We start from the raw sequence: 13,594 nt of genomic DNA, 5'->3' as shown, positions 1-13,594 counted from the left end.
GGCCTGGGGCAGAAGATACTTGGGAGACATGGCAGTTTGGACATCTAGTGGCAGATCCATGTAAGCTGGGAGTTCAGTGCTGCAGTGTTCTTGAAATAGCCCCTTTTGTGACTTCATTTCAAATCTCTTCTAATTCTTGCCACAATACATGTTTCATCCCTAGAATCAGAGTTTGCTAACTGTGATCTAAGGCTCTCAGGCTCTTCATATCCAAGCCAGGCTGTCAGTATTTCTCCCTCTGGGCTGGCCAGGTTTCAGCTATGTGGACTTTTCATTTCTATGGATATTATTTTCCCATTCAGGTCTTCCCATCAGCCAGCCTCACTGGCAACATGCTGTGTTTTTGTGCCATGCCAGATGAGGTTCCCAGTACAATCCTTCCTTGTAATTAATGGCAATGTAGTGCAGGCTGTCAGGAGGAGCACGAGGACAGCTTCCAGATCTTTCTCTGAGCCTAGACAAGGTTAAAGAAAAGAAAGGGAGAAATAAATCAAACTACAAACAAAATACTTGCCTTGCATAGAGCTCTGGGAGGATCTTAAGATGGATGTGTTATCTCCTACTTTTTAAAAAATTTGATCTATTCCATCATGCCACTGAGGACTGAAGTGTGAGTCACTCCAAAGGCTGGGCAGCCCACTCCCCAAATGTCTCACAGGTTGTCACAAAAGTTTCTGGTGGATTACACAGAAAAGACCTCCCCAGCAAGGAGTAGTGGCCCACCTTAAGGTGATCTAGGGCAGACTAAGCAATTATCCTACACATTTCTCAGAAACAGGGTCAGAAAGAGGTTTTTCCCTTCTCAGATTCAGTATTGGCCACCAGGGAAGAGAAGTTTCACTTGAGGTCTCTTTGGAGCTGCAGTTTTGCAGCCACTTCTGCACTGAGAGTGATGAGGAAGAGGTCTCCTTTGGGAAGGAGGCCAGTGGCAGGAACCCCAAGCTGCAGTCTTAGAGCAGTCAGGTGTAACATAAGGACAGGACAGTAATGAAAACCAGCACCAGAGCATGGACTGGTCTTACCAGCCCTCATATTACGCAATGGGGAGAGAAGCTCACAATTATTTTGTGGGCAATTAAACTTTGCAAAGGCAGATCAAAGCAAAAGTAATCGCATTGCAAAGTAGATGCTTTACAGAGCAGAGAAACAAAGGCCGTGTGATGAAGAGTGAAGTTCAGCCCAGCTCTTAGGAGGAGCTTACCGAAACCACAACAAAAACAAGCAGCTGAATAACAGCAACAGCTTTATTGCAACAATCATATAGCCTGTAGTTCCTTTGCAGTCCAGTTGTTTATCAGATCAGGAATTGGTTATCACAAGAGAAAATTTCATGCACTGATGAAAATATTTTCCACTGGAAAAAAATGGATTTTTGGCTAAATTAAAGATTGTCAGTTTTCCAAAGGGAAGGTTGTGTTGAAAATCTTTGGAGGAAGATGGGAGAAAAACAGATTCCTATTTTTGGATAACACTTTTCAATCTGGAGAATGAAAAGGCAGTGTTTTCAATGGTAAACTTCAGCAAGATCTTGTTTAGTTTTCTTTGATCAATATTTTATACAGGAGAAAATGCCATTTAATGACTAGTTCTACCAAAGCTCATACACACCAGCATACATGCACAGAAACACACACAGCATAGCAGTACCTCTTCCACCAAGCAGGTTACTATCTCTACAGGCTCTGGTATACACACAGTAGCATGGTTCATCTGCCTTTGCAGTAGCATCTTCCAGAGAATGCACTGATGTACATGACAGGGAAAAGTAAGACTAAGGAGAGAATAAAATGGCCAGTAAGATTCATATGGAGGATGGTGATGGAGGACGTCACAGGCTGTATTTCTTCCTTCTGCCTTTGGTTTCTGAGCATGGATACAGCACAGATTTCTAGCCCTAGCCATACTCAGTACAGCTGTAGCCTGATCAGCTACATCATAAATACTTTTCTCAAGCAGCTGAGGAAAATGTTTCTAGCATCATACCATTCAGCCAGATGATTTCTGGGCTTCTGGATGTGAGATGTTCATTTTAAGGTGTTGGATGGCCTCAGTAGAACAAGGACCTAAGTAGAAACCAGGGCCTGAGTCTAACAGCTGATGGTCAATAGTGGTTTCATGGGGTTATCTTTGCTGCTTACCAATTGGTAAAACAGTGGCAGGATTCTTGAGTTCCTTGTGGTTCCTGTAGACCATCATTGTGTGACATGCTGGGATGTGGTAGAGTCAAAAACGATGCTGCCTTTGAATGGTATAGGACAGGAGCCCTGCTTTGGTGTGGGGGTTCCTCTCCATGCCGAGGGGCTGCCAGATGGGGATGGCTTTGGCTTGGGCAGGTTGATGGACTAGATGATCTTCAACCTCAGCAGTTTTGTCATTATGTGAGTGTGCAGGTTGGACTGACATTCACATTCAGCAATGGAGCCAGTCCAAAACTCTGTCAGCCTGAAAGCTTGCAGGGCAGGGAAGGGGAACATAGTGAAATGGGAGCAAGGGACTAGCAATTACATCTGCTGGTGGGGCAGGAACTCCCTTCCCCTCCCAGAAGAGCCTACGGCTACTATATAAGATGTTGGTAAAGGATGTGATCTTTTGTAGAGCACCTCCGAGGAGAGGTGCTGTGTTATTCCATAACAGCTACAGCCTGAAGACAGATTAAGTTGTCTCAGGGACAAAGCTGATGTCTGCAGTCTTCCTGCCAATGCTTTGTTAAGGCAGAGTTTGTTTTAATGAGGTGGTTATCCTGGTCTGACAAATAACAATAAAATAAAAGGGCCTAAATCATGATTGAATACTTCTCCATCAGCCAAGCAAGGATTCATGCATCCCTGTGGTGGGATTGCTCCTCAGAACGGTTTTCCAAAGAGCAATCCTAAAGCATGAAGTTGGCCTTGTTCGAGGCACAGGACAGCTTTAAATAAGACCATTCAAGGGTGTCATAGCACATGGGTTCAGCTCTATGGAGGCACAAAGGTGTATATACATGCTGGCAAACCATGAACGTGGCATCCCACAAAGGTCTTAGCTCCCCACACAGGGAGCCTGGAGGGCAAAGGCCTGCAGGTGACCCAGCTGGTCCCCCATCCTGTCCTGTCCATACTGTGGGATGGGCAGGGGCAGGCAGCCGTTCCTCTAGAGGTCAAGCTCTGCCCAGAGCAGCTCCTCTTCCACAGTGCAACAAAGCAGCTACCTCTTTGCAAGTAGCTTCCAGAGCTGAGATGTTCAGACTGCTGACAAGCAACCCTGGGTCTGAGGAGGAGTATCTGGAGTGGCCACTCTCACACCATCTCTAAGCTACCTCCTGAGGGGCAAGGACTTTGCATGGCCTCACTTGAATTGGAAAGGTCTGGAGAGGCCATCTGCCAGCTCCGCCTGTCCCCACCACATATCCCTTGCCGTCTGGAGCGATGACTCAGTGTATCAGCTACAGCGGCCTCCCATCGTTAGAAACCAAACGTCCCCATTGTTTGCTTTTCGTGTTTGTGCTCTGCAGGATTGTTTTTCCACCTTTTGCTTCCAGGAGCCATTTTTGATGCCAGAAGAAAAAAACAAAACAAAACAAAACAAAAAACAACAAAAAAAAAACCAATCCTGTCTGCTCAGGCTATTTCCATCTTTTTTCAGCCACCTCCTCCCACCACTTAGAAGTATCTATGAGAATGACCTATGCTCTGCTGAGGGAGGGAAAAGTTGAATACTCCAGAGCTGTGCCATGCTTGGTCCTCGGTTGCTATGAAGAAAGCTCCCAAAAAACAAAATTGCAATTATGTGGAATGCAGATAACAGATCTGTCACATTCCTCAGCTAAGGCACTCAAACAATAACTGTGGCTTCTGGTAGCCTTTGCTATCCTGATGCATTTTCATTATGTTTTATCACCTAATACAGGATTATTATTGGGCTACCTGCCTCTTTGGCCTTGCCTTGTGTGGTCATTTTTCTGCTCAACAGGGGACAGAGAACTAACCCACACGAAGCCTGAGTGTGTGAAAAGCAGTGGCCACAGCTATGAGACACCCTCACCCCATTAAGGCTAGAACTTACTGCACCTCCTTCCCCATGTGCAAGAGAGTCAGTTCCCCACTAAAATATTCACTCCAGTGACCAGTGCCAATGTCCTCTGTAGGATTAGCTTGGACAACACAACAGAGCAGCAGTTGCATGCAGCCCAGGGGAGGCAGGTAGAGGTCTCAGGATGTTGCATTTGTACCTAGAGAGCTGCTTTGCAACCTTTGCACTACAAAATAATGGCCCAAACCTCCTGCTTTGTCCAGCCCTCTCTGAGCTCTGGGTCTGGGAGAAGGATCTAGAAGTTGAATGACAATTTCTGATCATCCTCTGAAATGCCAGTTGGATTTATGCTACCTCTGGCCACAGAAAAATTTAGTCTGAGAACTATAGCCTGAAACTCTAGCAGCTAATAATAGCTCCCAAATACCCGTCCACTAGCAATACAAGACAAAGAGTGGGTAACTAGAGACATTGCTCCACTGTGGAGACAGTACTTGCTGGGGAACTGGCCAGGTTCCCCCTGCCTGTGTGCCAGCCTTTTCCTTTCCATTTTCTTGTGCTGTGGCTTCCATCAGCCCAGTTCTGCAGTGCTTTTTCAGTACTGGAGCATATTTTAGGCCTTGTTTTACCATGTCCTTCACTGACTGTGTAACAGCAAGAGGACAGCTCTCAGGGGGATGGCTGAAGATCTGCTTTGTCTCCAACAGCCAGCAAGCAGAAAGAGGGAAAGAGAGAAAGAAATGGCATACAGAACACCAGTTTCCTAATACCCAATTCAGCATTTGGCAGCTTGCGCTTCAGGAGCTTCCTGAACTGAGGTTAACACCTAACTTTCATGTTTGATAACCAGCAGGTGAGCTTCTTGTCTATGATTTTCTGTAAATTGCTGTTGAATCCCACTATTGCCTTGGATATTCACCACACCCTCTCATTTAATTACAAATTGTGTGAAAAATAACTTCCTTTTGTTTGTTTCACTGAGTGCCCTCTCCTCACTGAATTCAGAGAACTAATGAATAATCCTTTTCCTCTCACCTTCCCTGGAGATCCACGGCTTTATTGGCTCCTGGTAGTATCCTACCACTCTCTCTTTTTCTGGCTGATGAGACTAAGTGTATCTGAGCTCTCACCCTTGAAGCCATCCCTGCCTTTCACTTCCATCTTCACTGTTTCCTGTGCTGCTCTATGCTGTCCACCTCAAATGTTTTAAGGTGGGGTGGCCAGGGCTGCATGCAGCAGCAGCCCCCATGTTTATACATTATTTTATTTTGTTTTCAGTTGCTTTCCTAAATGTGTGACCTAAACAAACATGTCCAGTATGGCAACAAAGCTGTTGAGTTTAGCTTGTCATCTGTCATTTTGTCATGCACGGCTTCTTGGGATTGTCACCGCTATCTTCCAAGGACAGGAGAGCTATAATACCAAGCAGGCTTTCTACTGTGAGAACTGGAAAAGCTCCACTCTTGAAAAGCCATCAAAGCAGCTTTGTCAATCTTCACTTTCTTCCACAAACAGCAGGTGAGCTAAGGACTCAGTTACTGCATTGCACAACGCTTCCTTGGTCCTCTGCTCATTGCTGAGTCTCATCAGGGATCTCTATGGAGTTCAGCCTGCCTGGGGGAAGCTTGTAGCATTCATAGCTCTGGACTCACTGATAAACAGTTACTGTGACATTTTCCTAACTATGGAGAAGAGTTTCCTAAAGGGGACTTGATTCCCTGCTCTGTACTGTTAGGAAAAATAATAACTTACATTGCTCAAGCTCCTGTAAGATCCAAAAGCATACTGTAAACTTAATTTGTAAACAGGGTTTACTTCACCCATCACTGCAACACAACAGCTTTCCAAGTGAGAAGGAGAAGGGTGTGGAAAGAGTGCTCTGTGGGTTTAGACCAGGAAGTGACAAGTTTCATGTCCAAAGAGGGGCTGTTACAGCCTGGAAAAGAAGAATGTGTTTGACCCACCGGAAATTTAATCAGTGTGGGGCCCAGTGTCTCTTATAAGAAATGCAGAGATGTTTGATGAATGTTACTGATTAGGGCCATGATTTTTGCTTCTCTTTGGCAAATTATCATATTTCTTCTAAGATGATCCAAGTATTGCCCTTTCCAAAACTTTCAGTAAAATCCCCAGGGCTTAGAAGCACCTCTTGTGACAATACCACTGTTCAGAAATGATCTAGTACAGCAACTGATTCTCTGATAGTACAGTGAAATGAGCCTCTTCATTTACCCTCTGTACCCAGCCAAAAAAAAAAGAAACGTGAACCTAGCCAAAAAAGCACCATTTGGCCTGCACACACACATTGCAATACCTGTCTGTGCTGCACTCCATTCAGCTGTGAGAATGAGGCAAATTAAAAAAGCCTGGGAAGGTATCTCAGCCCAGCTTTCTGAGGTGGATTTTATAAGGCTTGGTTACATAGATCAGAGCTACAGATGTCACTATTTATTACTTAATCTCCAAGGGGATAAATATTGCCTGAGGAGGTGCCATCACCTGGGAAAAGGATGTGCAAAGAGGAGGGCTTCACTGCAAAGAGTCTACTTCAAAACCTCCCATGTCGCATCATGTGCACAGCGTGTGTTTGCGCTGCTGGTGGTGCTCACCCCTCGTCCCTGCCTTGCTCAGATCCGTCTGGACCCAGCACTCAGTTTCTCTCTGTGATGCATTTATTCTTCAGGAACATGGACAAGCCATGCAAATCCTCTGTGTGAAGGGTACAGTGAGTGCAGGGTGTCTGTTCTCACATGAAGATTGCTCTCCTGCACACTCTGCAAAGACTTTGGGCCCAGCTCTGAGATGTGAGCGGCAGCTTGGTCTCAATGGGTGATTTACTCATTGGTCTCCCTTCACAGACTACAAATAGATAGGCCAGTCACAGTCACCCATAAATGCATTTTATTCTGGTACAGGTGGTGACATGCTGGGAGATGGATCTGCTGTTTGACATCTGCTGCCAAAACACCAGCATGTGGCTGGCTCAGGCTCTGCTGCTTCAGATGTCTCTAGGGGCAGGCCAGAGGCTCTGAGATGGAGTAGAAAATAAGACAAAATGTTTGCTAACATTTTAGGTCTTTCAAAACTTAGACTTCAGTCCTATCAAGGATCAGACATTTCTTTTTTATGGTGACAGCTGTTCTGGACGAGTTCAGGATGCTTGCTCCTGGGGGCTCGTAGGGGTGCAGGGGAGCTGCATGTTAAATTGGGAAGGGAAGGCAGGAATACGACCTTCCACCTACCCCCTCACTCCCCCCTCCCCTCGGCCCCGACCCTCTTACCTGACACCTTTCCTCAGCAGGACCTGACTCACATTCGCTTGCTCTTGTTGTCTCTTGGCATGGCCTGGCAGGAATTGCAAGCCACAGGACAGGGAAGTTCCCCCTCCTCTGTCCAGGCCTTCTCCCACAGCTCTCACCCTTTCCCCAGATCCAAGCCAGCACTGTTGCACTACCAATAGCCTGTGTTTTTCAGGAATAAAGCATAAACATCTCTCTGAGGCGCATTAATGACTGTTTATTTGCTCTCCTTTCTTGGTCATGGCTGCAAGAATTATTTTTTTTAGCTTCAATGGAAAAACAAATTAATAGCTTCCTCCTGCCACTCTCTACAGACCAGGAAGGACAGCTGTCACCAGCAAAGAGGGTCACTTGTGACCCTGAAAATACTGGCAACAGGTTCCCAGGCTTTGAGAGCTCTCACTATGCTAGGGTCAAACAGGAGGAATTTCTGCTGCTCTTCACTCCAGGGCTCCCAGCAAGACTGGTACGTTGATGAAAACTAGTCTTGCTCTTCCAAAACAGAATTGCACCCTATTCCTGCACAGCCTTGGCACTTTGCACTGTGTCTTATGGCAGTGGTTATTTATTTCTGCATCACCTGTCTGTGTCCTCTCACTGCGAATGTGTCCCTGTGTCTGTCAGGCTGAAATGGCAGCTTGGCCCTCCTGTTTTGTTTCAGGGCCCTCGTTTAGATGACCCTGCTGGACAGACTGTACTCCTCAGCCTGGCTTTGCAGGGGGATCCTGGCAGCAGACTCTAACAGATCTGTAGATCAAGAGTGTAGCTAGCAGAGTGTAGCCAGCAGCAGCTTGCCACAACACTGTGCCTCACTGCTCCGCACAAAGCCAAGCAAAGCAGTGCGGGTTTCCGATGGCAGCATAGCAGAGCCCCAGAGCTCCTTCCTGGGTTTGCAGAGCTGAAGATGCTGGGAAATCAAGGAGTGACAGCTCCTCTTTGAACACCTCCCCAAACAGGGCATGTTCACCTCCCTTTTGGCAACTGCTCTCCCCAGAGCTTTGCAAAGCTCACCCTTAGAGAGCTGAACACCACGATTTGGCCCGGCAAGGCTCATTTTGTAAGGTCACCATGACCCCTAGAGGGGAAAGGTGCGCAGTCCTCCGGTGCCTGCTAGACGCTTGCTTTGCATGCCTGGACTCTTGCAAACCCTCCTCCTCCTCCTTCCTGAGCAAGGCTCCGGCTCTGAGCAAACCTGGCTCTGTCAGTGCTGGGACAAGCTTTGCCTGAACCCCATGAGCTATTTTTCTGGTATTTGCAGTTGTCCCTGAAGATCACAGACTTTCCTCTCCTGTAATTTACAGTTCTGTGAATTTTGTTTTTCCAAGAGTGAGTCAGTATTTGGTTTGCAGTTGTTTTTCTAGCTAGAGGAAAGCCTATGTTATGTGGCCTGCCTACAGCGCGCCCTGTATACAAAATAGTTTTCATGGGAACTTTCTCTCAGCTCCATTTTTCACATTTTCTTTGGATCTGTTTTTCACTTTGCCCTATTTTCCACATATATTCACTGGAGATTTTTTCTTCCTCTCTCTTCCACTGCTGAAATCTTGTTGCTCATTTGTGGTTTTTACCCAGTTTGCTCCTTGTTTTCTTGTCCTGTATGGAATGGCATGGTGGGCCTGAGCCACAAAGGTTTGCAGCTCAAAACCTCAGCTCATGGTGAGGAAGCTCTGGAATTGCTTTGTGAGTCAACAATTCACTGAAGTTTGGAGGCTTAGATGCTCCCTTCAGTTCTTCAGGCCTGAAAGGCAATTCGGGATGGTGAAGGGTCTCATGTAAAGAGTTAAATTTTACAGCACAGGGAAAAGTGAAGGGAATTGCCAAGGTACAGTCTCACTCCAGAGGGTGGATACAGCAGATCTACTCAGCAGTGCAGCACTGGTGCACAGTTAGGAGAACAGGTACAGTGTTTTTGCCCTCTGGGTTCCACTGCCTTGGGGTCCAGCTCTGCACAGCCCCAAGGAGATGTATTCCCCAGTGACTGGGCAGGAGTTACATTTGGTGGCAACTGGATGGGATTCTCAGTGTACATCCCCAGCGTGGCCAGTCTGTTGCAGCTCCCCAGCTTCGGTGTACACCCAGGAGTGCCATCTGCTGGTACTTTGTCTGGGGACCATTGCCACACTTGCTTTGTGCAGAAGAGGGGAACACACTTCAGCTGGCCTTCCTCCAACTCTTCCTTTGAGATGTCAGCCTAGGAGGCCTCTTCCTCCAGCTGCTTTTCCTCAGCAGATTTCTGCATTATGAGTTTTTTCCTGACCCATGCCTGAAGACTGCCAGTAGATATCCTTTTTCTGTCATCACTGCACCTTCTTTACTCTATATTATATTATTCATTCCTGGCTCTCCTGGCTCATCTCTAGAGGACAAGTCTTTTTCAGCAGTCATGCTAGATGGGAGCTGCACTGCTAAAGTTTACCCAGTAGCTTGATCTTGGTGCTTCTCATAACCCTCTCCCCCAGGGACAGAGGTTTTCTGGCTGTCCTCATCTGGTCCCCAACTTCTCATCTCTACATGGAGGTGGAAGTGGTTTTCTGCTCCCTCACGTTCCAACAGGGAGCCTTGTACATGCAAAGAGGAAAAAAGCCTGATCAAGAGCAGACATAGATCTGTTTGCAGGCGGGAGATGTTTCCTCATAGCCTGCCCAACTTTTGATTACCCTCCTGTTACTGAGCACCATGCAAGGCAGACAGCTAACTAGTCTTCTAAGCATCATTTTTCAGCCTTAAGGTTTCATTTACTCTGGCCCTTTTCAGTGCTCTGGGCTCAGGAAAGCGCTGCCTCAGCTCTTTGTGTGCATAGCCCCAGCATGTTGCTCGATCCTCCTCACTGATCTGGATCATCAACTTGATTTGTTCAGTTTCCTCCAGTTGTTGTTTTTCTCATAGCAAGAAGGCAAAGAAAAGGGGCAGAAAGGCCTGGGATCTGCTGGGGCAACTGAGAAACAACTTAGAAGGTTTCACTTGGGCTGCAGCTCCAGGGCTTTGTGACATTCCTGCTTTGAGACCTGCCTGGATCTGTTGGAGCTGGTTTGTCTGATAAGGAAAAAACGGCTTTGCTTGGCTCTTGGGGGAATTATGATATCATGGAATAGGAAAAGAGACAGCATATCCAGCATATGCTGGGGCTCGAATGTGGTGACTCCTTTTCTAAAAAGAGCTACATGTCTATCTACCTGAGAAGGACTTGTGGATAGGGATAGAATAGTGTGGAGAATGTGGATAGAATAGTGTCGCATATGTGGTCTTCATTCATGTTCCTCAGACTGCAGAGCCTCTGGCAGCTGCCATATGCAGGATTTTGATTACACACTTTTAAGAGTAGTAGTTGTCATAGTTGACATAGTAGTTGTCTCTACTATGTCTCAAAGGAAGCCACATCTCTGCTTTAAAGAGAAGTGAGCTCTGCCCAGATCACTCAGCTTCTGCACCAAACAAAGAGCTGTTCAGCCTGTTCCATCCCTTGCCCTGTTTCAGGGTAATAATTTCAGTAATTAACTATACACCAAGGACACATTTCTTTAGAGCAGCAAGAACTCGCAGCATCAGTACCTGTCTTCGGAAACTCAGGGTACCCATCTGGAATAATCTGGAGATTAAAACTGGAGATAGGAAATTTATCTACCAGGCCAGGATCCAAAAGGACATCTGAGAAATCAGGCAATTATATTCCAAAGGCATATCTTTTTTGTGTTTTCACAGCTACAAATATAGAACACAGAACAGGCTCTTCTTTGGCAGTGCTTGTCTCTTTTGCTCATCAGAATAGTAGCTGTCCAGAGGATAAAGATCTCTGTTATCAACCCTTTGAACTAAGAAATGAAATTTGAATGAACCTTTTACAGACAAACATCTGCAGGAGAGTGGACTGAAGTGAAATCATATCCAGTCTGCTATGAATTAATTCCCAACTGGTTCAGCAATTGCCTCTTTCCCTCCACACTTTATCTGTCCCCCCCCAACTCTATTTTAGGGTTGACTCCATTTACCCTCTCCTCCCTGAGTTTCCCTCAAGAATACCTGAAAAATTGCTCTTGAGGGGGCTCCAGAATTCAGATGTATGCAGCAGAGACCCAGGGATGCTAACATGGTGGCTTAAACACTAGCTCCTTTATAAAGCCTTTATACAAAGTGCACCATGAATTCTTCTGAGAAATCATGACTATAACATTTTTCACAAGCTTTTTACAGGCATAGAACTGGCCTTTCCTGTCCCTAAACTATGCTGTATTCTTAAGATGCCTCAGCACTCAGCCATGGGCACGTTAAAGCAATTTCAGCCAAGCTGGAAGCTGTTCAGAAAGAGTTTCCAGTCATCTGAAGGTTTTTACGCATTGTATGTTTATAGTGAAACCAAATAAACAAAGTGGAGATACACAATTCCAAAGATTCGTCTAGAAAATTTAGATAGTAGCACATTTCAAATGTCTGAGCAGTCACTCCTTTTACTGCACTTTCTATGGAAAGATGTCACAACAGGTGGTGCACAAACGGCTCATTAATGCTTGACCTTTCAGTTCATGCTGGTGGGAGCTCATGGTGCAAGGTGCGGCATTTTCTTGTCATGCCACTGCTTCCAGTGACCAGGAAGTTAACTGGGAAGATAAATTAAAGTGTAATGGAAGGTTTAAAATTAGCTAGTTTTAAGCCTTCTTGGCCCCTATGATGTCATGCAGCAATGAGTTCCACAGATTAGCAGTGAATCATATGAAAAGCATATTACCAGTTTTTAATGTATCAACTTTTGATTCTGCGGATGTCTCTCTTGCCTTGTATTTACAGAAAAGATGATTAGATTGGTACTCAATATATCTCTACTGCTTTCCTTCTTACCTCTTCATTTTTCTGAAAGTAACAGGCAGCTGTGGCCTATCAGTGCACTCAGGGCCCTGACAGACGGTCCCAGCCTTCTCAGTTTGTCTTCACTTAACAAGTTTTCTCAGGTCTCTAAGCATTTTCAGATGTTGTGCTTCATCCCGTTTTGGTAACAGCGTATACCTTTCTGAGACAGGATAATCGTCGCCAAGCAGGGCTGTAGAGATCAGGCTCCCTCAGGTTATACAATAGCAGCACAGTATTTTCTGCACCAACCTTTAGGCATCCTAACATTTTGTTTACTCTTTGGACTGCTGTTGCACAGGAAGCTTTGCTCTTTATTTAGCTATGTGCATGTGCCCAGATCTATTCCCTTTATAGGTACCATGAATTTAGAATTCAGCAATGCTCTGACTGTACGAGATGTTCAATCCATTCCTTCCAATGTGACCTAGTATTTGGCACCACATGACGTGGTGCTGTTTATTCCTCTGGTCTCTGACATCCTTTAGAAATTAATCAGTATCTTTCCTGGCCTCGACTAATTTAAATTAGTTTTTGAAATGCGAGGGATTTATCTTTACTTTTATCATCACAATCAAATAATTACAGTAGATTAGAGGAGCATGAATTTCCTTTATAGAAATCATGCTTATTTTATTTTTCTCATGCCTTGTTTATCTAGGGGCTACATAATACTTAAACCCCCAAAACATTCATGTGTCTAATCCCCAGTTTCATTTCAGGCAACTCTTAGGCCTAATGACAGGCATTTTGCTATCATAAGGTCTTCTAACTTGTTTAGTGAGTGAGACTCTTTCTTATCAATGCCTCAGCTACTTCATCTTTTACAACTATAAAGAAAAGTATCCCTTTTTGGCCTTTAACTTAAACTTTGATGTCTTTCCAAGTGTTTTTCAACTGTTTTCATTTGTAGATAATTAAACATTTTCCAGTGGAGATAGAAATTCTTTTATCAATTTTGCATCTGTGATCTGCTTCAAAGAATGTGTGAACTTGCCTTTCTTAGTAACCTTTTCTGGACTTTAGCTATTTGCAGGCCACAGCTGGAAAATTTCTTCTGCAGTGTAAGCAGAATATAAGGAAACAAAACTGGAAGCTCTGTGTGAAACTTGGTGTCTTGTGCTGAAAACTGGATGATAATTGTGGTTCCTTCTGCCTTTGAAAACTGTGAAATTGTGCACCAGTATGACGCCCTGTGAACCTCTGGGTAAATACCCTCTGCTCATGGGCAATTCGTCCTTCAGAGCCCCAGCTCAGCCTGTCCATGAGACCTCGCACATTGCTTTGAGTCCTTTGCTGAAACAAGACATGAACTGTTCATAGCGCTTCTTCTTTGGTTACTTCAATTTTAGACAATCTCTTTATCTTTATTACTTGAAAAGAGTATCCTGAAAGATGCAAATTGATGCCAAGTAAATAATCTGATTTCTGTCTTAAATCTGATTTGCCAA

The sequence above is a fragment of the Rhea pennata genome, chromosome 14, assembly GCF_028389875.1.
Source record: "Rhea pennata isolate bPtePen1 chromosome 14, bPtePen1.pri, whole genome shotgun sequence".
In the NCBI taxonomy this organism is placed as follows: Eukaryota; Metazoa; Chordata; class Aves; order Rheiformes; family Rheidae; genus Rhea; species Rhea pennata.
The sequence above is the reverse complement of the archived record's forward strand: the minus strand, read 5'-3'. Positions refer to the sequence as shown.